Source organism: Pinus tabuliformis, chromosome 9 (assembly GCF_031772625.1).
Source record: "Pinus tabuliformis cultivar Carrire ecotype Pingquan chromosome 9, CPIR1, whole genome shotgun sequence".
NCBI classification, from domain to species: Eukaryota; Viridiplantae; Streptophyta; class Pinopsida; order Pinales; family Pinaceae; genus Pinus; species Pinus tabuliformis.
The window spans coordinates 1,215,168,715-1,215,195,407 of NC_142307.1; the positions used below are offsets into that span (position 1 = coordinate 1,215,168,715).

General features: G+C 39.6%; 1 pseudogene; it reads right to left on the minus strand.

Annotated features, from left to right (window-relative positions):
- Window positions 1–26,693, minus strand: LOC149152913 (putative acyl-CoA dehydrogenase IBR3 pseudogene; annotated as a pseudogene).

The following is a 26,693-nucleotide window of genomic DNA, read 5'->3' on the forward strand; positions in this document are numbered from 1 at the left end:
GTGACTTTCGAAAGATAGTTTTTTTTTTTATTTACAAATTATAGTTCCCTTTGGATCATGGAAACTTTATGCTCTGCTTCACCCTACGGTAGTTCTCAAATAAACTTACAAGTTGGAACATACCAAAATATAGAATTTAACATTCTTCATGTCCTCCTGTAAGTATCCTTCCCCAAATTTTGTTTTTTCTGAGAATGTTATCTAGTTGAGATGAATGCTTTCGATGGATTTTTTTAGATAAAACATACTAACTTGATCTCAGAGCCTTGCTCTAGACAATTCAAGCTTTGCTATAGTCCCAAGATGGACCTGATCAGGGCCATCTGCTAATCGCAAAGTTCGAGCAGAAGCCCAGAGGTAGGAAAGTGCAAAGTCTGTGCTTACACCCGCGGCACCATGAACTTGGATTGCTGTATCAAGTACTTTCAAAGCCATGTTTGGAGCTGCAACCTTAGCCATGGAAATTGCTCCTCTGGCAACTTTATTGCCAAACAAGTCCAATTGATTTGCAGCTTCCAGTACCAAAAATCTTGTTTTCTTTATTTTTAAACGACACTTGGCAAGATCATATAAGAATGATCCATGATGTGCGATCAACTTGCCAAAGGCTTTTCTTTGGAGTGATCTTTTTACCATCATTTCAATGCCACGTTCGGCAGCACCAACTAATCTCATACAATGATGTAATCGATCTGAACCCAACCGTCCTTGTGCAATCTCAAAACCACGGCCTTCTCCCAGAATGACATTTTTGATAGGAACCTACACATTCTCAAAGACAATCTCTGCATGGCCATGAGGAGCATCATCGAAACCAAAAACAGTCAAGGCTCTTTCTACCAGGAGTTGAAAAATTTGAGGAGCCCAAGCTGAGCGACCCATGATTTCACAAAGATACGAATATTCAAGATTGGAAAGACCAGCCCCAAGCAACAAGCTCTCATGCCTATCCTTGATATGAATATCGAATTTTCTTTCATCAGCTTCTTTCTTAATTCCTGTACTCTTGCACTAGGAATAAACCCATTTCCTTTGATGGTCATATCTTGAGAGTATGCTGGAATATGGGATAAAGAGACATCTGTTTCCAATGGTACATTTCCAAAAGCAGAAGATGGTGGCCTGTCTGGAAGTACTGAATCCCTACTTATAAACTTCCAAGCTGTATCAATAAAATATATAGCTAAGCGTCCAGCAGACTTGGCACGTTCCCCCCTGAGGCATTTCCCTTCAACCACCTATGACAAACCCCCGCAAAAATAGATGCTGAACGAAAAAGAGAGAATGCAATATAAAACTTCCAATCTTTAGCAGGCCACTGGACACCAGCTGCAGCACAATAATTCGCCAAATACTCTTCCAGAGAAGGAACTCCTTCTGGCATTATCCCATTATCAAAGCCATATTGAGGAACTGGAAACTCGTTGTTGATGAGAAAACACATGCAGTTGTAAGCAACATCAGACATTGGGTCCCCCAATGTTAACAATTCCCAATCTAAAACACCAATGACACGTTCCTGATGAAGGAGGGTTCCACTGCTTATTTTGTAGGCAGGGGCTTACAATATGTCTGAATTATTCTTTTCAAGGTTCCCTTTTATTGTCTCCATAAACTATCCAAGCAAGATTACGAAGACCATAACGCATCATTGTCCCTATTTGCAAGTGTTGCATCTTTACGACCATCCGTGTACCATCTTTCAAAATACCACCATGAACTTGTGCAATTGATACTGCTGCAATTGGTATTTTCTCCACATAGCTTTTTGCCTCTGATTGCTAATGATATTCTGAATTGTGCTTGTGCAGGGATAGGGGCTTTTGAAGTCGCTGCTAGTTGAAGAGCTAAAAAACAAATTACATAAAAAAAGCAACATATTAATGATTTCTTCTTCAAAACAGAGTTTTGAAGAAGAATCAATCTCTGACATGAGACGGAGTCTAACAGCCGGCATGAGAGTCATTGTTCGATTTAGGAGGAGGAGGAATTGAGAATTCCGGTCTAGGGGCGTCAGGTATTTTATCGTAGAGCATGCCGGACTGAGTGTAAATCAAGTCCAGTTATTGCGCACGAGCGATAACTTGCTCTTATGTTACGACTCCCCCCTTTGCCACATCTTCTGTGATGGAAGGTAGTAATGACTTGATAAACCATTCAGCTAAGAGCTGATCGGGGACATACGTTTTTACCATTCTACGATGACGTCGCCACTCATGTATATGATCAGATATGTGAGCGGCCGTCGTCTGTTTGAAATTGGTAAGAAGTTCTGTTCCCATTTCGTACCTTATTGGTAACTTAAAATGGGTTAAAAAGGTTGTGGCTAAGGTACTGAAGTTGTCGAACGAAGCTCTAGGCAATTCGATGTACCATTTTGTCACTAGACCTGTTAACGTCCTCTGAAAGAGGCGAAGTCTTATCGAATCATCATTTAAGGTGTTTGATGAACACCATAGATGAAAGGTCATCACGTGATTCAATGGATCTTCACCCGGATTTCCATTAAATTTAGGAATATCTGATGGAAGTTTATGCAGAATCGCCGACCACCAAGGGGCATAAGTGATTGGATCGTTTGTTAACCTATTTAAATCAGGTAACTCTAAAGTTGCCACAAAGGGTAACTGCTGATTCAGGTTAGGTGAAGCATACCCAGGATAAGATGGGATTGCCTGAGTAGTTGGTCTTTGCATACCGGCATAATGCATTTGATGCTCGTATGTTTGGTAAGGTTGGTGGGCATGACCATTGTAAAATGGTTGATTTTGACCGTTTTGAATGTACGGCTGTCCACTATTAGCAAAGATTTGTTGCTCAGAACCTTGGTATACTTGTTGGAATTGCGGTTGTTGGTATTGCACCAGCCATGGTTGTGAAGCCATGTGCTGTTGCCCGATACTAACAGTTTGACCAAGATGAGGGGTAATTATACCCGTCTGAACCTGTGTCATTCCACCGGTCGGTGATTGTGGTTGAGTCACAGGGTCAAGGGGCTGTTGCATTACAACCTGAGAAACCTGAGGTTGGCATACAACAAGCAGCGCTTGAACTTGCGACACCGTCACAATAGCTGGTGTAGATGGGATATTTGACATAGGTAAGCATTATTGCATCGAATATACAACTCTTGGTTGTTGAGGTAGCATTGGTACCCAACCGCTTGAGGTAATTCTAGTATAACCTGAATGTTGTTGTAAACTCCCGTATGGATATCCTCCCGGAGGGGATAATGAAAGGGTATACTGCCCCCCATACGGTGGTAATCCAGAACTCAAGGGCATTGTTTGCCCTTGGGGACCGGACTACCCAAATTGACCTCCAAATGGATCAATTTGTTGAGACTCAACATAAGAATTTTCGGATATTATTCCGGATGAACAAACATGAATAGACCATACTGTCGAAATAGCCCCTGAGTGGGCTCCTTCTAGCGGCTGAGAGCTAGTCGGGACAGATGGTATACCGGCGAACATTTTCGGAGTGATAGCAGGGAGTTCTGTCGTTGCTGTGTCAGACGACATAGTCCTAGATGTTGACGGTTGTTCAGACATTTGTAGTCTATCCAAAAGATTACCTAGCGATTCTATAGGAGCTTCCGCTGGTGGTAGACTAACTTCTGATGAAGAAGGATATAGAGTGATCCCGACTCCAAATTGAGATGGAGTACTTGTTGGAGGATCTTCTACAATTTATTCTATGGCAATCAGACCAGGTGGAAGGGGAAGACCATCAGGTCCGTAAAATATTTCTGGTGCCGAAGAAGGTATGGAATCGGCAGCAACAGATGTTTGAAGAGCAAGACTCTCCGAACCGGTTGTAGATGGAACTGGTTCGGTAACGCAAGTGTTTACTCTCAAACTAGGATCAGTATCACTATCCTTCTATGGCTGCTGAACTTCTTCTGTAGAGGCAGGGATTCCAGAAATGTTTGGAGTAACCGAAGTCTCTGATGTCGTTGGAACACTTGTTCTAACTTTAATAGGAGATTTGGAACCGGTTAAACGAGTTCACTTTGTCCGTACTAGCTTCGATTCCGGAGACAAAGACGATTGACTCGTAAGCCTTTGCGAACGATGGGATTTCAATTGACTTTCTTCCACGATTGCGGATTACTCGATCAACTAAAATAAAGGGGAAGTATGTTTCCGAATTAAATGAATTTTAGACGCCTTGACACAACTTGTTTTTTCAGTTTTTAAGAGTCGAGAAAAAACAAAATATGACTCTAGTCTCCTTCGATTTTTAATGAACCTGAAGTGACAAGTGCTCAGATGGACCTTTTCTGTTAAGGAGTTTGAAAAGGAACGAAAGGGACTGCTCTGGAAATCTACGTAGAGGGAGTACCAAACCAATCGCAAAACTGCAGAATACTTTTTATGGTACGACAGTCAATCTTCTCGAATGCTGTGTTCAGTGCATTGCGATCGATAGGGCGACAGACACAGCTTCCTATGGATAAGGGATTTAAGCCTATTGGGGTCTCCCAAAATATACTCGACAGTACATGGGAGCACAAGTCCGTACTGGCACTTATTGTCTCAAAGTGGAGGAATCACCCAACCATCAGTGAGAAGAACAGTTACCAGGCTTTACGACGCTGGAATACGTCTCTAGCCTAGACTTCTAAATGTTGTGCGTTAAGTTCCAAAGCGTTGTTAGATTCATTGAATTTATTTTAAGTTGATCTTGTTTATGAAGTTTGCCTTTCGGGTTCACCACGAGATGTAGATGTAATTCCTAAAATGCAATCTAAGATGATAAACAAACTTTTTATCTTCTTTATGCAATGAAAATCCTAGCTACTAGGGAAAAGAAAGACAGAATCTTTTCACAAAGAGCAAAGAGCACACTCTAAATGCACTTTCCTAAATCAAGCCAATCAGACTGTCTATATGCAAATGCACATGCATGTATTTGTTTTTCGACTTTCTTAGTATATGGATGCTAAAAAGAAAGTTGATGCACAAATCTGAATTTCTTTTCAAGCGACAAATATAAACAAGTTTCTTTTCAAAATCAAAAAATGGAGACGATCACAACACCTTACGATTTTGAAATGAATACTCGTTATTGACACTAGAAAATTACAAATTTAGACCAAAAGCAACAGTAACAGGATAATCGACCATCAACAACAATCAAACTCTTTCCTACGATTGAAATCGACACTTGCGACAGTTTCAAATCAAAGGACGACAGTACGATTACGCTACTTTTGCAAAGGAGAACTGTAAATGACTCAACAAACACACAAAAACATCTACAGTTCTTTTGTACAAAGGAGGCGGAATAACAGCAAGGAAAAGGGGTTTCAAACAGACATATACTGATCACAGGTAGCAAAATTCAAGAATAGAACTGGAAAGAATGAACCACAGAAACCACAACTGCACATAGCTAGTCTGATCAGTGCACCTGTAACACAGAGAATCTGAAATGCAATGCAGGTTGTCCACTCGGGAAGTGCGCTGAAATTCAGAATCTCTGAACAATACTTGTGCTGGGTTAGAAACGAGACTCTGCTTGGGTTCCGAGTCACAGTTTACAGTTCAGTTCTTGGGTTTTGGTCGGGCAAAAAGCAATCCGTAATTCAACAATCGGGGGTAGATCTAAGGAGGATCTAAGAGCTATCACAAGGGAAATCAGATAGTTTGTGAATCAGTTGTTTAAATCATAAACAGATCCAGTAGATGGATTGAAGTAGCAGTTATCTACTTTGCATTTGTTATGGAAAATGCAGTTCGAATGCTACTTGTAAGTTTATGAAATAGACAACAAAGAATGATAAACAAACAAACTAATTAGTTCCCCAGCGGAGTCGCCATTTTGTTACAGGGAAAAGTGTCTATATAGAACTCCTCTATCCCACTAAGGTGTGACAGCTGCCTTAGAAACAAACAGAGAAAAGCTACTTATTTTTTTCCTTTATGAATTATAGATAGAGAGGAACAGAAAGACCAACCTCTGTCTTGCGCTAATCCCTTGATTCGATCCCTCTCTTCTTTGATAGTCCTCAGCTACCTACTCCCTTGCACGCCCAACTTCACAAAGTACCTGTAAGATCACAGAAGCATAGCACTATATAGAGACATGGATCTATAATCATAAACAATCTAGGATCAGATCTAAATTGACCATACAAATGTAACAAGCATCAATGATACAAAAGCATGGAGGAAAACTCAAATAGCTTTTATTGATAAACAAGAAAAGAGCCAGGAGGAGTTACAACCAGTTTTTCTGACCCAACATCAACCTCCCAACAAAGAAGCCCCTCTTCACCTCAAACAAAGCTTAGATCACCCAACAATCTGATGTTTGTCTCAAGAAACCAACAGCAATTCCTTACAATATGCAAAATTCCAGCCTCTGGATCTCTGAGATGAGGGATCCATATATAGATATCTGTAAGGGGGATGAGTCAGCTTGTGATTTGATTAGTGTCTTCTCTCTGATAGTTCTTGCCTCCACTTGGAGACTGAGGGCCTCTTACTCATCCTTGGTCGAATTCAGTGAGGCAAGTGTCATAGGAGAAGATTCTGGAAGCTTCCATTGCCTCTCCACCTCGCGGAATGACACTGCCATTTGTCATTTCTCACCCATTGCACCCCACAGAAGGGAATTTTGAAATGCAACACACCCTCACAGTGTATTTAGGTGAGATGCAACGCACTTAGCCAGTGGAGCAGCTGCAATGATCCTGTTTTGACCAATTCTGAGCAGTTTCTCATGGAGAACTTCTGGGAGAAGCTGTAATCTGTTGACCTTGTTCCTTTAGGGGTTAGAAAAACACTTTTAGGGACTTAGGAGCCCTTGATTTATGGACATTTCATGCTTGGGGTTGTAGGGCCCAAAAATGTCTATAACACTTATTGCGCAGATAAGAGAATATGAGATGAATCAAATTATTCTGGATTCGGGATATGATGCTAATGTCTTGACGAAGCCGACTTGGGAATTAATGGGTAAGTCGAAGCTACAGTGATCACCTATTTAGTTAAGGATGGAAAATCAACAAAATATCTTCCCTCTAGGAAGACTACTAGGTGTCACAGTGGATATTGAAGGAGTTCGCACTATTGCTGATTTTGAAGTAATAGAGATCGTCGATGATAGTAACCCTTATCCTGCATTGCTTGGAATTGACTGGGAATTTGACAATATGGCCATAATTAATCTGAAGAAGAGACAAATGATATTTGAAGGAAATAATATGAGAGTAATTGTTCCCTTGGATCCATCAGAAGGAGTAAGATATACATAACCAGTCAAAGAAGAATATTGCGCAACTGACATAGACAATATCTATCAAATGACAACGAAGGAACATGATTGTGTTAACCCTACTGCAGAGGGAAAGTTGAGTTGGGAGCATGATAGTTCTTGTACCTCAGACTAAGAAGAAGAATTGGAAAACTGGCAAAATAGGCTGCATGAAGTATCCACAAGGTGCTGTGAAAGAATTATTAAATCAATTCATTATATGATATCTAAGGTATGTAACCTGCCTTCTTATGATGGATTAGGTGATGTAAATATTTTTATTAATGATTATGAATAACAAGTTCTAGAAAATCAAAGGTTTCCAGCCTCGGATATAGCCCTGAAAGCTACCCCTACCAGATGGTGGAATACACACAAGAAGAATAAAGGAGGTTGGCAGGAATGTCAAAAAATGATGTGGATAAGGTTTGGATAGATAGATACAAAGATGGAGATAAAATATGATGGTGAAACTAATCCTAGGAAGCATATCCAGCTATGCACTACAACATGGAAGGAGATTCCACAACAAGAATGGGTACATGGATTCATGCATACATTAGAGACAATCCCTAAGAAATGGTATCTAGAAACAGAGCTTTGACATGGTACAGTAAACTGGGTAGAAATTGTTGATGGATTCATATTAACATTCATCTTTTAGGATGATTGTCCATATATTAGCAGTTCAATTTCAAGGTGAAATAATGCATCCTTTGGATAGGAAAATAGAGCAACTCCAATTGAATTGACAAAAAATGAGGAGGAAAAAGAGTTCATTGTTAGAATTTCAAAGTCATCTGATGAAAAAGACTCCATTTACATGAGAACATGCAAATGTATCAGTTTCGGGGAGATGTTGGGTCATTGATATGTCACCATTTTAGCATCATTTACAGTCATCCATTTAACCATCTCTATTATTCCTTCATGTTTTGATCACTCCATATACCACAATTTCCCATAGAAACACCATGATACATTTCTAATGATAAAAGTAGTTAATTATCATGTATTTTATTTATTTTTGTTGAATTAATTAGAATTAGAATTTAATTTTACTAATGACAATTTACCATCGCTGTCCTTAAAGCTAGTTTTAGTAGCCATCTCAGTGATTGAGGTATCAACATAGTTCTAGAAGCAAATCAGGCACATGGTTTTTGTTTGTAAGACGCCCATATAGATTTGTGTTGTTAAAAACTCGCCTAGGTACAACATGTGAGCCTCCAACACTTGATCAAAGGAAACGAGCAATAGTTTTCTAGAAGTCATATTTTGACGCGATTTATGAGCAAATGAGGATGAATTTTGAAAAAATAAATCATGGGATTTTTCCAGAACAAGCCCATTCAAGGTACTCATGGATGGTTTCTTCCAAATGTGAAGGATATAAAATATTTTCTTAATCCTTGGAGCCATAGTTTTCTAGATTTTATGAATAGACACATTTTCAATGTGTTGCCCAATGCGTAGTCAACAAAGAGGTTGGAATGAGCCATGTTTTAGTGAATTCGTGGTAGGGAGATAAGTTATAATAAGATATTGGGTTATGTTTTGATCTAAGATCCACTAAAATGTATTTTATCTCATCAAGTTGCACCTGATGCACAGTTTGTTACTTTGTCCCAAATTGGAGCAGCAAAATACTCAAACGGTTGCTATCCATAAACTCTATAAATAACTATGATTTTTTTATTAGATATAGGATTTTGATGTATAATAACTTCATATTATTAATATAGTACTTATTTTAACTCTTTCCAATGCATATGAATTCTCAGTGTGTGATTTAAGTTATCAAGCCGTAGATTTTGAAGTTTCTCTTGTGCACGTGACCCAACCAGGAGGGACTCCTGTGCTGGGACACACACTACTCATTTGGATGAGTTTTATTTCCTTTAATATTTTAGTTTCTCTAATTTTAAGTATGCTATGTTCATAGAGATAATACTATTTTTTTATTAGTTCTTGCTCATTGCTCATAGTTTAAAAGATTTAATAATAGTTTCAACATAGTCTACAATAAGAGAATAGTTAGAACACAATGATCAATTAGGTTTTTTCTTGAAATGTTATTTGAATTTTATTTGTTTATGTGTGTCAATATAATGAAGGATAATCTCATGGATCTTGCAATTGAATAGGAATTTATATTTACAAATATAAACACTTATAATCCAAAAATTTGAAAGAAGTTGTTGTTAAATCATTAAAATTCCGTACATGGTTATGATGATCTATAAGTGTTTTAGAACCATGATTATATTGAGTTAGCTAGTTGTAAATTAATTTTCATAGACCATAATTTATTTTCAATGTCAATTTTTATTAGATAGATTAGAAGCTGAATCATAACATATATTTTTCATTACACTTCACAAGCATAGAAAACCAGATTGATGAATTAAATGTAATGGAATTCTAGTGCAATTGAATTGGATTCTTTACTCCTTTTCACCTACTACTTGGGCTGATTTTATTCAGGTTGGTTAACCTTGCTTTTTGTCTTGTTCTGCAAGTCAGGGTTACATTTTCAAGGCTTTTGTTGCAACAAATTTGCAAACCCAAACTCTCACTTATTTTTCTAGTTCAATTTATGCTCAATTTTGACAACATATTGATGAGAGACTCCTAATGAGGAGATGTACAAGAAATCCATTACCATTTGCATTTACGTATGTAGACCACTAAGGTATCTCTTGGAGTATCTGATACCCAACTTTGAGTGCAAGGTATAGAAATTATTATTGTCCAATACCATCTAGTCTCCTTCTTGTCATAGAGTTGATCATATTGTGTACTAGTTATTGTAGTTCCCTACATGGTAGAATTACTCCTTAAGGGCATCAATAAAGGTGGCCCAAGTGGGTATTGCATTGAACATCACAAACTCATCTTCATTTTGTCTCACCCAAAAATGTTCCCACCAATATTTAACATGGGGAATGCATTTCAGTAGGGTGAAGGTGATATTCTCATTATCGGTTTCTTTTTGGATGATAATAGTCGTCTAACATATTTAACCATTTCTTGAAAACATCTGCATGTATTCGTCCTTCAAATAATGGGATATCAAAGTTAACTTGTACCTTGAAGTGTGTTTCCTCTAAAATTTCTGCTTGTTAAAGGTTCCTCAACCATTGTTGGCAGTCGTAAAGGGATGTGTTGTATTCTCATCTTTGTTTTCCTAAAGTGTTACATTAGTGAATGGGTGTGCTCAAGGGCCATATAAAGCCTACTCAATGAAAGTGCTCAGGAAAAATTTTCAAATAATGTGAATAAGTGTTGAATTAACTAATGGGATCAAAGAGGAGGATGATCAAAGTAGAGGATGTAAAATTCGAAAGCTGTAACCCTGAAATATCGCTTTCCATTATGAAATTAGTTATAAAATGCCCCAAGGACCCGAGATCAAAAATACGTCAATTATCGGAATCGAGAGTCTCCGTTGAGAGAACCCCATATTGGAAAATGGAGGCCCAGACCCCACAACCCCAGATCCCTGTAAAAATTTGCTAACTAGATACTCAAAGAAGATGGGATTGCACCATCCATAGTCAAGGACCGAGAATTTTCTAATTTGGCATACATATGTCAACACATTATTGAGAAAATATGATATAAAAAATTCTCACTAGAAGTTGGAAATGTGGCTTGGAGAATGCCAATATGAAGTCATCACGACTATAGACCCTAGAGGATCAAGACCCCCATTTCTAATTTCATTCTAAAGGGAGTAGGGCTTTCAGGATTTAAGGGGGCAGGGCACATGAGCTACTAGGTCACATATCAGCATTGATAAGCATCACTTCCAGTAAGAGGAAGTTTCCAAGCGACAACAGATTCTCACATGTCACAGTCATTAATGATTAAAGAGAAAAAAATTACTAAAAGGATCACCATCTATCATAAAGAAATGTCACTTGAGAGGGTGCTTCAGTGGATGAATGAGCATGGAAGATAAGCCAATGCCAACCCCCAGAAATTCAAAGTCAACAAAGTAAGCAACGTAGATAACTGATTATGATTGATTCTGGGGGGATGAACCATCACTCAAACTCTGCTCAGGCACCCCATTGGGGAGATTAAAAGGGGTCCACCACCTGTTAGGTGAATTTGGTGATCACTTGCACTGTTGGGACCATTATAAAGTGAGAGTGGCAAGCGAGTGTAGAAATGAGTTGATACATCTTCTTTCCTACCTTCTACTACACCCAAACTAGTTATTCCATGTGTCTTCCCCATGCCATATTAGTGTATTCCGTGACTAAAACTCCCTACCAAATAACTTTTGTACCCCACGCACCTACCATTACGCTTCAAATCATATATTTAAAACCATTATGTGTCATGCATTTCCATTAGTTTGTAGCCATCTCATATAAATCACTCACCAGAGTAAAAAACCTCTCTATATTCACAATGCTCTATCCTCCCACCTTACCTAGAAAATCCTCCACCTACTTCATCATCAAGACATGACGAAGGATAAGGGTAAGTTGAAAATGCCTAGGCAACAACCTATTAGCCCATTTAGGGAAACCGTTGATGAAAAACTACTTGGGGTGAGACATTTTTCAGACACAAAATGCACCAAAGATGTAGGCCACTCCTTGTGGGAGGAAATCTATAAATATTTTGAAGATGAAGGTCCTCGGGTGATCATCAGGATAGTAGTCGTTGATGATCAAAACCCCACCTTAGAAGCAACCCCACAAGACGAAACTAATTCATTTCTGCATAGGATTGGAGCAAGACCTAGGATCTTTCCCTACACAAACATGGTTAGATGGGTGATTGAAACACTGGATATTACGAGGAGGAAGTTCCACACACGAAATGGCATGATAATTGGATCATTCACAATAGAGGCTTTACAAAGGATGTACCAGTTTCCAAACCCTTCATATGTTTATGATAAAAGGTATGTGGGAGTTCTATAAAAATCATGAGGACCCAATGAAGCTAATTAGTGAATGGAGGAGTGACCCAAACAAGCACAAGAAAGAAAAAGAGGGTAAGTATTTCATGGACTCACTAGCTTCTCCTTTCAGTTAGGTAGATACCATGCTCTGTAGGTTATATGTGTATCCAAATGTCTCCAAATTTCCTGAAGATTGGGTCCCTCTTATTGATGGGGCCTCTGAGGGATATATCTTCAACTAGGCCACAATACTGTCCAATAATTTAGCTAGGCATTGATCCGAATTGGATCCTAAAGAACTCTCTAAGTTTTCATAACTCTGTAAAATTCATGCCAAATTTTCAAAGTCTTACAAAGGTCAAGCTTATCAGAAACATCCTCGAACAGTTGTAATTTGTGAGAAACGCAGAGTAATGAGGACCCTCGGTCAAGTGCGCAGACCATTGGTCCATGGTAATGCATGCTACCATGAAACAACAAAACGGGAAGTCTTTTTGAAAAATGGGGGATGTTTCTGATATGCGATTAGCGACAAACACCTCAGAGAATAAAAAGCCTTGACTGAACCAGACCCGAAAAGTCATAAAACTGTATGAAATTCACTGATCTCATCAGAGGCGGGTCCCACACAAAAATTGGCAGGATATCTGAAGGGCTTCGAACGGTAAGCGGTTTCAATCGAGTCTCGCCCGATGCCACACACTGGGTGCCACACGTCTGGCAGAAGAGAGAGAAAACCACTCACATCAGACGGGTAAACGTCATGCGACTTACCCACCCGATATGGACAAAGATCGTAGGATCTGGAGGCTCCAGATCGACGGCGAACATGCGATCTGACAGATGACCGGATTCAATAGGGTAAACAGGCCGAGTTGTATAAAGGTTTGAAGTCCGGCATGAACGATGAGTTTGCGGAGGAAAAATGTTCGCGGACATTCTGGGAGTTAAACAGAAATAATGGTAGTTCAAACATTTCCAAGAGAACTGACACTCAGTTCGTTATGAAATAGGTGGCCACCTCCCTGTAAGGCGTTACATAATAATGATGACATAGAATAGAGGAATTCAAACAGACAGAGGCAGGAGAACCAGAAAGCCGAGAAGTGGAAATGAATAGTTAGAAATCAGATTGGCTTTAAAGCCACGAACTGGCAGAAACAAAGGGGAAGCAGTGAGAAAAGTGAGTTAAGAAAGCTAAGAGCAAAGAACAGAATGAAGAAGCCAAGCTGACCTGAAGGAAGCATCGAGCCAGAGAGAATCTAAGAGCTTGTGTACTCTAGAGAAGGCTTGAGAGGTTCAAGTGAACTCCTCTGTACATGCCTGTCATGTATGAGTCTCAGATTAGGCTCATACTACTGTGACCAATAGAGGTTGAGTTTTAGTAAGGAGAGTTCGTGTACTACAGAGACTTGGGGGATCCAAGTCTAGTCCTCCTGATTTATATCTGTTGAGTGAGACTCAAATTGAGTTCACTGTTGTAAAAAAAACTTTGCTTTGAAAACATAATAGAGAGGCCACCATTGAAGGATGGACCAGGAGACATAACTCAGGAGCATTGGGTGAACTCCTTATTAAACTTGTCATGTTTACATGTTTGCTTATTATGTTTTCTCTAACTACTTCAATGTCTATGTATTTCACAATCTTATTGATCCATTGCGTAAAGTAACATAGGCACATCCATGCACATGAGTCTGTAATACCTTTAATTCTTTGTCCTGGATAAATTCCAGATCAAGTGGTATCAGAGCTCTAGGTTACTAAGGTTAGACAAGCTAATGATTGATTTTGTTGTTGAATGCTAACTATATCAAATCTTAAACTAGGAGAAGGAGAGTTGGTTGAAACTAACCTTGAAATTGGAAGAGTCTATCCTAAGAGGAAAATTTCAGAAGAAAATCCCTTGGAATCAGACCCTCAGTTCATGGATAGTTTCATAACCAAGAGAGCCATGGTAGAGGAAATGTATAGAGAATTTAAGAAAGGTAGAGAGGAAGATTCATCAAACTCCAAACGAGATAAAGGAGCAGAAGAATCTCTCCTCCATGACCACTCTAAAGGCAAAGGGAAAGAAGAAAAACTTCCCACACCTCTTAGTAGCCCTGAAAACAAAAAGAAGACATCTTTGATTAAATTAGATGTTAAATTTTCTTTACCAATATATGATGGAGAGTTGAATGTAGAGAAGCTGGATAATTGGATTAGACATATTGATGTGTATTGTAGGGTGCAGAGCATTGATTTAGACAGTAGTAAGATTCAGCTCACCAGCCTACACCTTTGAGGCATTGCCTTGGTATGGTGGGAAGGCAGGACACAATCTGACATGAAGAAGCATGGTAAAATTCCTTCTGTTTGGAGTGAATTTTTTTCTACAATTAAAATACAGTTCTATCCACTAGCTTATATGCAGCAAGCCATGATGAGTTGGCAAACTCTTCGACAATTAAAAGGGTAAAGTGTACAAAGTTACACACAAGAATTTAGGAAAAGAGCTTTAATTATAGGAATTTCTTTATAACCACCTGAAACTTTGCTGAAGTATATAGGTGGTCTACATAGCTATTTAAAGCATACCATTCTCGTGTTTAATCCCACTAGCATAGATGAGGTATCTGTTCAAGCTACACATCTAGAGGCTAGAGGTAAGATTGTGAACCCATAAGTTGGGGGATCATCAAAACCCACTGCAACCAAGAATAAGGAGAAAAGAAAACATAAATGGAAAGAGAGGAAGACAAATACTGTACAAAGGACCAAATATTCATGCACTCACTGTAAGAAGGATGGGCATGATGACGAACACTGTTGTATTCTGCATCCGGAGTTGAAACCCAAGAATTACGATGGCAAAAAGAAGAAGGCTACTATAGCTATTCAAAAGGATTTGGGGTCAGACTTAGGAGATGAAACAACAATTGCAGCCATAGGTATAAAAGGTAAAAATTCTGAAGCATCTACTAGTAATTCTGCACAACCTACTGACAATGAAGAAAATGAGAGGAAAAGACATGAGCTTTTTCACATTCGAGTTGTTTCCAAGCATCAAAAGATTGATACTTTGTTTGATAGTGGCTCACAAGTAAATTTAATTTCTGAAGAAATTGTAAAGAAGTTGGGATTACTAACCACACCTCACAAAAAGCCATATCCATTAGGTTGGTTATGTGATAAAGCAGAGCTACAAGTGACTAGACAATGTAAACTTAGGTTTTCTTTTCGGTCAGCATTTGTAGATGAGGTTGAGTTAGATATTGTTCCCTTGGATATATGTGGAATTGTTTTAGGAAGTCCTTACTTGTATGATAGAAAAGCTATTTTCTATAGAGCTGAAAACAAGTATCAACTTGTTAAATGTGGAATCGAATATATTGTAAGAGCTCATAAACTCAAGGATAATTATACTCTCATAAACTCAGGGCAGATGAAAAGAATTGTAAATTCATGCAAACAATTTTTACTGATGGTTGTAAAGGAAAAGAAACTTGATAAAACCAATGTATTTGAGGGTTGTAATGCTAAACAGCAAGCTAATTTAGAAAAAGTTGTTTCAGAATATGATATACTATTTCAAGAACCTAAATTTCTGCCACCCAAAAAGGAAATAGTACATGATATTAATTTGCAGCAAGATGCTCTATTTCCTAACATCGGAATGTATAGGTTGTCCGCTTTAGAGAATGCAGAAATCAAGAAGCAGGTACAAGAGCTGCTTGAGAAAGGGTTCATAAGACCTAGCACAACGCCTTGTGGGTCTCCAATTGTCTTGCTGAGAAAGAAAGATGGCTCATGGAGAATGTGCATTGATTACTGAGCACTGAATAAGATAATGATAAAAAATCGTTATCCCCTTCCTTGCATAGATGATCTATTAGATCAGTTGAAAGAAGCTATTTATTTTTCCAAGTTGGACTTGCATAGTGGTTATCATTAGGTCAGAGTTGTAGAGCAAGATGCATGGAAGACTACTTTCAAAAAAAAGCAAGGATTGTATGAGTGGTTGGTTATGCCTTTTGGCTTGACTAATGCTCCTGCTACTTTCATGAGAATAATGAATGATGTACTCACACATTTTATTGATGATTTTGTCATTGTGTATTTGGATGAAATTCTTATATATAGTAAAACATGGGAAGAACATTTAAAGCATGTCAAGCAGACTCTAGATTTTTTGAAAAAAGAGAATCTTTATGTTAAGCTCTCAAAATGTGAATTTGGCAAGACAGCTTTGAATTATTTGGGTCATATTGTAGGGGGTGGTGAATTGAAGATAGATCCCTGTAAGGTTGCAGTCATTGTAAACTAGCCTAAACCCAAATCTGCTACTGAAATCAGAAGCTTTCTAGGAGCAGCACAGTATTGGAGAAAGTTTATTTCTAACTTTTCCTTGATTGCAGCTCCCTTACATGCTTTAACAGGATTGAACAAGGTGTTTCAATGGGGAGGCAAACAGCAGAAAGCCTTTGACACCTTAAAAGAAGATATTAGTACAGCACCAGTACTAGCACTGCCCAATCTTCAAAGACCATTCGAAGATTGAAACTGATGCTAGTGACTATGCCATGGGAGTAGTGTTGATGCAGCACAATAAACCCATATGTTATCATTCTGAGACATTTAATTATGCAGTAGTTAACTATCCCACATATGATAAAGAATTGTATGCATTAGTATAGAGTGTGAAAAAGTGGAAACATTATTTAATGGGCAAAGGGACAGTTATACATACTGATCATCAACCACTTCAATATTTGCACTCACAAACTAAGTTGCAGCAATCAAGACACTATAGGTGGATGGGTTTTCTACAACAGTTTCATCTTGTCATCACAATACAGTTGCAGATATGTTGTCTAGATCAATCATAAATGCATCCACTATACTTAAGCATAATTTAGTATTGCATGAAATCTACATTGAACAGTATGCTCAAGATATAGATTTTAAATATGTATATGCAACTTTAAGTCATGGCAAACAAGTAGAAGAATTGGATTATCATGTTAAGGAGCAACTCTTGTATCATTTGGGAAAGTTGTGCATTCCTCAAACAAAAAGAGTAAAGATAATTCGAGAAGCACACACTTCTCTAATATTAGGTCACTTTGGTGTAAGTAAAACAGTTGCATAGTTGTAAAGATTTTGTTATTAGCCAAAAATGCATGAGACAATTTCTATATATGTAAGAGGATGTACCATGTGTGCTAAAAGAAAGCCCAACAATAGAAAACTAGGCTTGTACACTCCATTACCAGTTTCTTCTCACCCCTGGGAAAGTATTTCCATGGGCTTTGTTGGGGGACTGCCTAAATCTAGAAAGGGTCATGACTATTTATATGTTATTGTGGATAGGTTCAGAAAAATGTGTATTTTAATACCTTGTAACAAACAGATTACAGCTGAACAAACTGCAAAGTTGTTCTTTCAGCATGTATGGGTTTATTTTGGATTACCCACTTCCATTGTATCTGATCGAGATACCCGATTTATTGGGAAATTTTGGTCGAGTCTGTGGGAATTGATGGACACTAGACTAAAGAAGAGCACAACCTTTCATCCAAAAATAGATGGCCAAACAGAAGTGGTAAATAGGATAGTGATCCAATTCCTCAGAGGCTATTGCAGCAAGCATCCCAAGCTTTGGGATGAACATTTATGTTATGTGCAGCATGCTTACAACCAAGCTAAACATTCTTCTACACAAAGATCTCCTTTTGAGACCTGTTTTGATTTCACACCAAGGTCTCCCTTGGATTTTGTCTTTGGTAAAGACATATTCTGTCATAATGTTATTATTCCCATCCATGAGGTTATATTCTAGACCAAGCCCCCCAGAATTTCCTTGCAATCTATGGAAGACCTTAGGAAGATTGGGAGTGGGTTCGGTGAGGAAGTTCTCACATATATTAGATTCCAAAGAATCCATTCCCCCCCACATGTTTTACTGCTATACGTCCTAGATAAAATGATAGGCAGGGAGGTAGCATACTAAATAGTTGACTATGGAATCACTAGAGCATTGAAAGAATCCAACAAGAAATTTTGGCCTCAATTTCCTATGTATTTTGGGATCTTTACCATGGAAAATCATCCACATGAAGACAAGGAACTTCTTCTTATTGAAGCATTGAATTAGCCAACATTCTGACCTATAGGTTTTAACCTCATATAGAAATTACCTGCATATGAATTCTAAAACACAGAAAATAAACAATGCAAGAGCATAACACATAAAACACATATACACGATATTTTCCCCCGGATCCCAAAACCGAGACTACCAGCTTGATTTTTCATTATGTTCCTTTCAATGTTACATTACATATTTATACATGCCGAAGCATCCAATACCATGGACCGAAAACCATCGCATCCAAAACCATGTGCGAAAATCATGCATAAAACCATAGGTAGGTCCGCCCAACCTAACATAGGGTCCAAAACCAAAATTTTCCGGGGCGCTGCCTCAGACCCCATAGAGTGGGGTTACCTACACCCCTCAAACCCCTTATGACCCCACCCACTACGTAATTGGTGCAACAAAGGGGGGGATCCGCCCCCCTTCTAATCCCTCGGTTAACTATGTGGGCTAGTCGTGGAAAGAATATAACACAACCCAACATTCTCCCACTTGTTGTTTTCTTTCCACAGTGTTGTTGGGAAAAGTATCTATTCAGAACGCCCCTATCCCACTCTAAGGTGTGACAGTGCCTTAGCAACAAACAAGGAAAAACTACTTGAGTATTCTTCTTTATGAAATGTAGATGAAGAGGAAGGATAAACTAACCTGTGTCTTGTGCTAGTTTGTTGATCCAATCGCTCCTCTCTTCAATAGCTCCCAGCTCCCTGCTCCCTTACCAGCCCAGCTTCAAAGGAGGGCCTTGATGTATCCCACATCAATGACACGGAATGGAGCAAATGATTTTGATGGAGGTGAAAACGATCTGATGATATATGGTTCAGGGTGGCGGTCATGAAAGAATGAAGTATAATGTATGGTAGTGGATGGGACACGGGTGACTTCTCTGGATGACTTCTCTTGAACATATCGGCGACACTTATGTGATGGATTGGTAGCATTTACCCCAAAGGTGGATGGTATGGCGAGACCATGGTGATGTGACCGGTGAATGAAAAAACCCAACCTGACTCAGGCACGAAGTGGAAGTGTCATGTTCAAGAGCGACTTGCTACCAATAAAGGTTCTTTGAGTTTCTTCCCAATTTTTCCCCAGTCATTGCTGACCAGTACCTCTTTATTTTTGTCAAGCTTGAGGAGGATAACATATGCTTGTTCTATAATTTGCCCTTCGGGCAAACCCATCACTATGTTTTAACGAGCCTAGCGATAGTGAAACTCGTTCTCGTCTAAAGACAAGTTTGTCGCTATTAATGTTTTTAACGAGTCTAACGACAAAGATAACTCGGTCCTTTTCATTTTTAGAGAGTCTGAAAAGGTACATAAAGTTAACTCCGAAATTCCTTTTTCGTCATCTAATCCCTTAAGTCCAAAAAAGTATAAAACAATACAGAAAGGATGAATTTTCGATAGTTTTAACGAGCCGAACAAAACAAGCGCTCAATCTTTTTGTGCAATAATCCCTCATGTCCAAAAAGATTAAAATCTAGATGAGGGATAGCACTTTCGGTCGCTTTAACAAGCTGGAAGGCCAAAACTCGGCAATCTTTTCATATTTTACGAGTCAGATGAAAGGAGCTTAAAGAAGACTCGTCTTTTGAGGAATGAGTGATAAAATGGGTAGCAGCTGATTCTAGGTAAGGGTTGGAATTTTCCAATCACGGCAGTGTCACAAGGATGGCTAGTGAAATCACTCTTCGCAGCTGTTCCTCAAAATGGGTAAACAATCAAATGGAGGTGAATGATCGGCCAATGGAAAAGTGGAGGTGACGGTGCAAACACGACCAAGGCTTTAGTGGCTGATAATGTTACATTCACGGTGGTTTTTTACCGAAGGATAGTTCATTTTTTAACGAGCTTAAACGCGGGTTGAAACACTTGCTCGATCTTATGTTTATTTTTTAACGAGCATGAACTATGTGCTAAAACTGCTTGATAAGTTTGCATGCCCCCAGCATAATAACTCAAATCGAGGTGCATGCCCCCCAAGCTTCATTACATTCAACTCGGTGGTTGGAATGGAGGTTTACCTTTGAGATTTGGAAAGGGGATTTAATGAGGTTGACACAGTAAAAGAACCATCCTCAAAATCCCCTGTATTTATAGTATTTGATAGAAAATCAAAAACTGAAGGATGATAAAGGTCATCTTGAGTATCTTCTCCAAAATCCGGGAGAAGGGAATGATGGTGGGAATCATTCCATGGTGCCCCGTCAATTACCATTGATTGGACAATTCCTTCGTCGGTGACATGCACTTGTGACCAAGGATCTGAAGGGGTACCATATTCTTTAGACCTTTCTATCCAAATGCTTGATGAGCGTTGATTTGGGTTTGCCCCCTAGGCCAAGAAAATTGATTGCTACAATATTTCTATTAGGGCGATGATCCATGCTGACAAAATGTTTAGGAATCTTCCGAATCCATTAGATATAGAAGATTTCATATTGTAGGTTTCCACTGTGGCCACTTCTGCCAGCTTACTCGGAGGCGGCAGGGCAAAAGTACCCATTAAGGCAGGGTCTTTTAGGAGGCCTACTCCAATATTTTGAAGCGAATGATTGCTTCCATGGATCATTGGAATGCTTCCCGTAACTTGTGAATTGTTGGGGAGAAATGTTTGTTGGTCGACGATTGTAATTCCTCCTTGAAAGGGAAATGCAATCTTCCTGAAGTAGGTCGACACAACTGCGGCCATGGCATATATCCAGGGCCTTCCCAGTAGGATGTTGTAATCGAGGTTTCCGTCAATTACTTCAACATCAATTTCTACTGTTTTGCCCCCTAGTTCAACTTGCAATTTACTTAAAATCCCGTATGGAGTGTATGATCGTCCATCAAATGCTTTTAATGTCGTTGACGATCTCGACAAGGGTGGTGACCCTAAATTTTTCCAGCAACTCACCGACATAATACATGTGGATGCCCCCTCATCAATAATTGTTCGATGAACAGTTTTGTTGAGGGCTTTCACTTGAATAAGGAAAGCTAGTTGAGCTGGTAATTGAGGGTCATATCCTTTATGATCAAAGGCCACAAGATTGGAATCCATTGGGTCAATCCCACCTATTGCTGATAATAAAGCTTGCTCTTGGGAGAGGAAATTTTGTGGTACCTCAAGTGTCGACATAGCGGATGGTGATTGGGCCAGGTCCTCTATTATATTATAATTCTGTGCTACTTTTGCACGAGGATTAAATGTCGATTTGTGTACTACTCCCTTTGGCGACTTTATCATTTGTTCAGGAATGATGGGTGGCACAACTTCGGTCAAAGTTGTTGTCGAACTACTAGGTTGTTCATTAGCCTTGTTATTCGACAGCTGCGGATTCCCGTAATCTTTATTCCTTGTCAAAGCATCATTTTGCTGCTTTGAGATAGACAACATAAGCACTTGGGATCGGGAAGCATTTTGATTAGCAACCAGTTTGGTTCCCGGGTTTGGAAACGGATCAGTCAATACTGCTGAGGTTTTTGAACTCTTAAAGAGTTTCTTAACTTCAGCTATATGTGGACAATCTCTCGTCCAATGATCCTCATCGCATATATGACACCCCGCAGGGGGTTTCCTTTTTCTCCCTTTCTTTTTCTTCTTGCCCCCTGGTTGCTTCAGTTGTTTGCCCTTGTCGGTCGACACAGCATTTACTTCCGAGGCAAGAAGTTCCTCATTTGCATTTTGACTAGAAATCTTACGGGCCTTTTTAGATGTAGCCTTTGTTGATTTCGTGTCTGTCGCGCCAATCACGCCATCGTCGGCGTGAGAGTCATTGTTCGATTTAGGAGGAGGAGGAATTGAGAATTCCGGTCTAGGGGCGTCGGGTATTTTGTCGTAGAGCGTGCCGGACTGAGTATAGATTAAGTCCAGATATTGCGCACGAGCTATAACTTGCTCTTCCGTTATGACTCCCCCCTTTGCCACATCTTCCGTGATGGAAGGTAATAACGACTTGATAAACCATTCAGCTAATAGCTGATCGGGAACGTACATTTTTACCATCCTGCGACGACTTAGCCACTCATGTATATGATCAGATATGTGAGTGGCCGTTGTCTGTTTGAAGTTGGTAAGGAGTTCTGTTCCCGTTTCATACCTTATCGGTAATTGAAAATGGGTTAAAAAGGTTGTGGCTAAGGTACTGAAGTTGTCGAACGAAGCTCTAGGCAATTCAATATACCATTTTGCCGCTGGACCCGTTAACGTCCTCTGGAAGAGGCGAAGCCTTATCGAATCATCGTTGAGGGTGTTTGATGAACACCAAAAATGAAATGTCATCACATGATTCGACGGATCTTCACCCAGATTTCAATTAAATTTAGGAATATCTGACGGAAGTTTATGCAGAATCGATGGCCACCAAGGGGCATAAGCAATTGGATCATTCGTCAGCCGGTTTAGATCTGGTAATTCTAGAGTTGCTACAAAAGGCAACTGTTGATTCAGGTTAGGCGAAGCATACCCGGGATAAGATGGAATCGCCTGAGCAATGGGTCTTTGCATACCAGCACAATGTATTTGATGTTGGCAACTTTGACAAGGTTGATGGGCATAACCACTATAATATGGTTGTTGATAACCGCTTTGGAAATGTGGTTGCCCATTACTTACAAAGACTTGTGGCTCAGGTCCTTGATATGATTGCTGGAATGGCGGTTGTTGAGATTGAACCAACCCTGGTTGTTGGACCATTTGCTGTTGTCCAATACTGGATGATCGACCAAGATGGGGAGTCATAGTACTTGTTTGAGCCTGAGTCGCTCCAGATAAGGAGGCACTAACCTGAGGTTGCGATTGAGTCGTTGAGACAAGAGGCTATTGTATTGCAACCTAAGAAACTTGGGGTTGACATACAACAGGTAACGCTTGTACTTGCGATGCAGTCACCATAGCAACTATAGTGGGAGTATTCGACACAGGGTGGACTGGTTGCATTGAATATACAACCCTTGGTTGCTGAGGCAGTATTGGTACCCAACCACTGGATGTAATTCCAGTTTGACCTGAACTTTGTTGTAAACTCTCATATGGTTGTTCTCTGGGAGGGAACAATGAAAAGGCATACTGCCCTCCATATGGTGGCAATCCAGCACTTAAAGGGTAGATTGGCCTTTGAAGACACATTGGATCAATTTGTTGAGTTTCAACATAAGAAATACCAGATGATAATCCGGATGAAGAAATAGGAACTAACCATGTTGTCAAAGCAGTCCCTGATTGGACTCCGGCTTGTTGTTGATAACTTGCTGGGACAGATGGTATACCATTGAACATCGTTGGAGTAGCAGTAGGAGGCTGTGCCACTGCTGTATCGGACGACACAGTCCTGGATGTCGACGGTTGTTCAGACATATCTAGTCTATCCAAAATATTTTCTAGCGATTCTACAAGAACTTGCGATGAAGTGAGACTAACTTCAAAGTTCAATGAGGGAAAGGTGATGATTATTCCATTTAAAATAAATTTTAGACGCTTTGACACAACTTGTTTTTTCAGTTTTTAAGAGTCGAGAAAAAACAAAAGATGACTCTAGTCTCCTTCGATTTTTAATGAGCCCGAAGTGACAAGTGCTCAGATGGACCTTTTCCGTTAAGGAGTCTGAAAAGGAATGAAAGGGACTGATCTGGAGTTCTAGGTAGAGGGTGTGCCAAACCAATCGCAAAACCGCAGAATACTTTTTAGGGTACGGGCGGTCAATCTTCCTGAATGCTGTGTTCAGTGCATTGCGATCAGTAGGGCGGCCGACACGGCTTCCTATGGATAAAGGTTTTATGCCTATAGGGGTCTCCCAATATATACTCGACGGTACGTGGGAGCACAATCCATACTGGCACTTATCGTCTCTCAGGAGGAATCACCCAACCATCAGTGAGGCCGACAGTCACCAGGTTTTACGATGCCGGAACACGTCTCTAGCCTAGACCTCTATGTTGTGCGTTAAGTTACAAAGCATTGTTAAGTTCATTCAATTTATTTTAGGTTGATCTTTCTTAGAAGTTTGCCTTTTTGGATCACCACGAGATGTAGATACAATTCCTAAATGCAGTCTAAAGATGATAAGCAAGCTTTTATCTCTTTTCAACAATGAAAATCCTAGCTACAAGGGGAAAAGAAAGACACAATCTTTTCTCAAGGAGCATAGAGCACACTGTAAATGCACTTTTCCTAAATCAAACCATACAAACTGTCAAAATGCAAATGCACTTGTGCATGTATTTGTTTTCACTTTCTTAATATTGATGCCTAAAAAGAAAGTTGATGTACAAATTTGAATTTGCTTTCAAGTGAAAAAACACAAACAAGCTTCTTTTTCGAAATCAAAAAGGTAGAGAAGATTACGACACTTTATGATTTTGAAGTAAACACTCATTTCGACACTAGAAAGAGACAAATTCAAACCAAAGCAAAAGTAAAAAGTATAATCAACTGTCAACAGCAAAGGAACTTTCTCCTAAGATCAAAATCGACACTTACGACAGATCTAAATCTAAGGACGACAGTATGACTATTTCACTTTTCAATGGAAAACTGTAAATGATGTAACAAATACATAAAGAACACCTACAATATTTTTGTACAACTGAGGCGGAATTAAGGCAAAGAAAAGGGGTTTTCAAATAGGTACACACACTGATAATAGGCTGCAAAAATCAGAGATAAAACTGAACAAAATGAAGCAAAGAACCACAGCTGCACAGGGCAAAGGCTGATCAGCGCACCTGTTGCACAGAGAAACTGAATTGCAGCGTAGGTAGCCCTCTCGGGACCTGCGTTGAAATGCAGAACCTCTTCACAGAGCCTGCGCTGAAGCAGAAACGAGAATTTTCTCTGGGTTCTGGGTCACGGTTTGCAGTTTAATCTATGGTTTTTGGCCGGATAAAAGCTATCAGTAAGGTACAATTAGAGGGATGATTTAAAGGAGGACTAAGAGCTATCACAAAGGGAAATTAGAGCATTTGTGGATCAGCTGTTCAGATCATAAACAGGCCCAGTGAATGGACTAGAGTAGCAGATCTCTACTTTGCATTTGTAAATGGCAAATGCAGTTCGATTCGCCACTCCTAAGTTTATGAGAAGAACAACAATAGAAACACAAATAAACTAACTAGATACGCTCCCCAACGGAGTCGCCATTCTGTTGTTGGGAAAAGTATCTATTCAGAACGCCCCTATCCCACTCTAAGGTGTGACAGTGCCTTAGCAACAAACAAGGAAAAACTACTTGAGTATTCTTCTTTATGAAATGTAGATGAAGAGGAAGGATAAACTAACCTGTGTCTTGCGCTAGTTTGTTGATCCAATCGCTCCTCTCTTCAATAGCTCACAGCTCCCTGCTCCCTTACCGGCCCAGCTTCACCGAATTCCTGCAAGATCATAGAAGAGAGAGACTACACGAAGATATAGATTTACATTCATAAAAAGCTTAGGATCAGATTAAGCTAAACATGCAATAATAACAAAACATCATTGATACACAGCATGTAGGAGAAACTCAAATAGTTTTATTGATATGATAAGAAAGTCCAAGAGGAGATACAACCAAGTGAGTCCCGATCCAGCATCTACCTCCCAGCAAAGGAATCCCTTCCTCACCTCCAACAAAGCATAAATCACCCAATGTACTAATCTCAATCTCAAACCAACAGCAATTCTCTGCAAAGTACAAAATTCCAGCCCCTGGATCTCTGGGATGAGGGATCCATATATAGATGTAAGCAGAGAGGATGAGTCAGCTTATGTTTTGACTTGTGGCTTCTCTCTGTGAGTTCTTGCTTCCACTTGGAGGCTGAGAGCCTCTTACTCATCCTTGGTCGAACTCAGTGAGGCAAGTGTCATTGAGGAAGATTCTGGAAGCTTCCATTGTCTGTACACCTCGCGAAATGACACTGCCATTTGGCATTTCTCGCTCAGCGCACCCTGGTAGTGCATTTAGGTGCATTTCAACGCACCTAGCTAGTGTACTGGGGTGATTTGCAATGCAGGCAGCTAGTGGAGCACTTGAATTGATCCTGATTTGACTGATTCTGAGTAGTTTTTGGTGGAGAACTTCTGGGAGAAGCTGTCATTGGTTGACGTTGTTCCTTTAGGGGCAGGAACAACACTTTTAGGGACTTTGGATCCCTTGGATTATGGACATTTCATGCTCAAAGCTATAAGGCACAAAAATGTCTATAACACACAGGGGGCCACAAAAGAGCTTAGTCATTTATCCAGCCCTGCAATGCCCATTTTTTCTCTACACCAAGAGAACTTCTCAGAAGGAACAAGTATTTTTGCTGCGAGTGCACTCTGCTGGTAGCGTGCGCCGACCCTAGGACGATATCTGCTGTGCACCAATACGTTCTGGGCCTTGGCCCCTGCCAT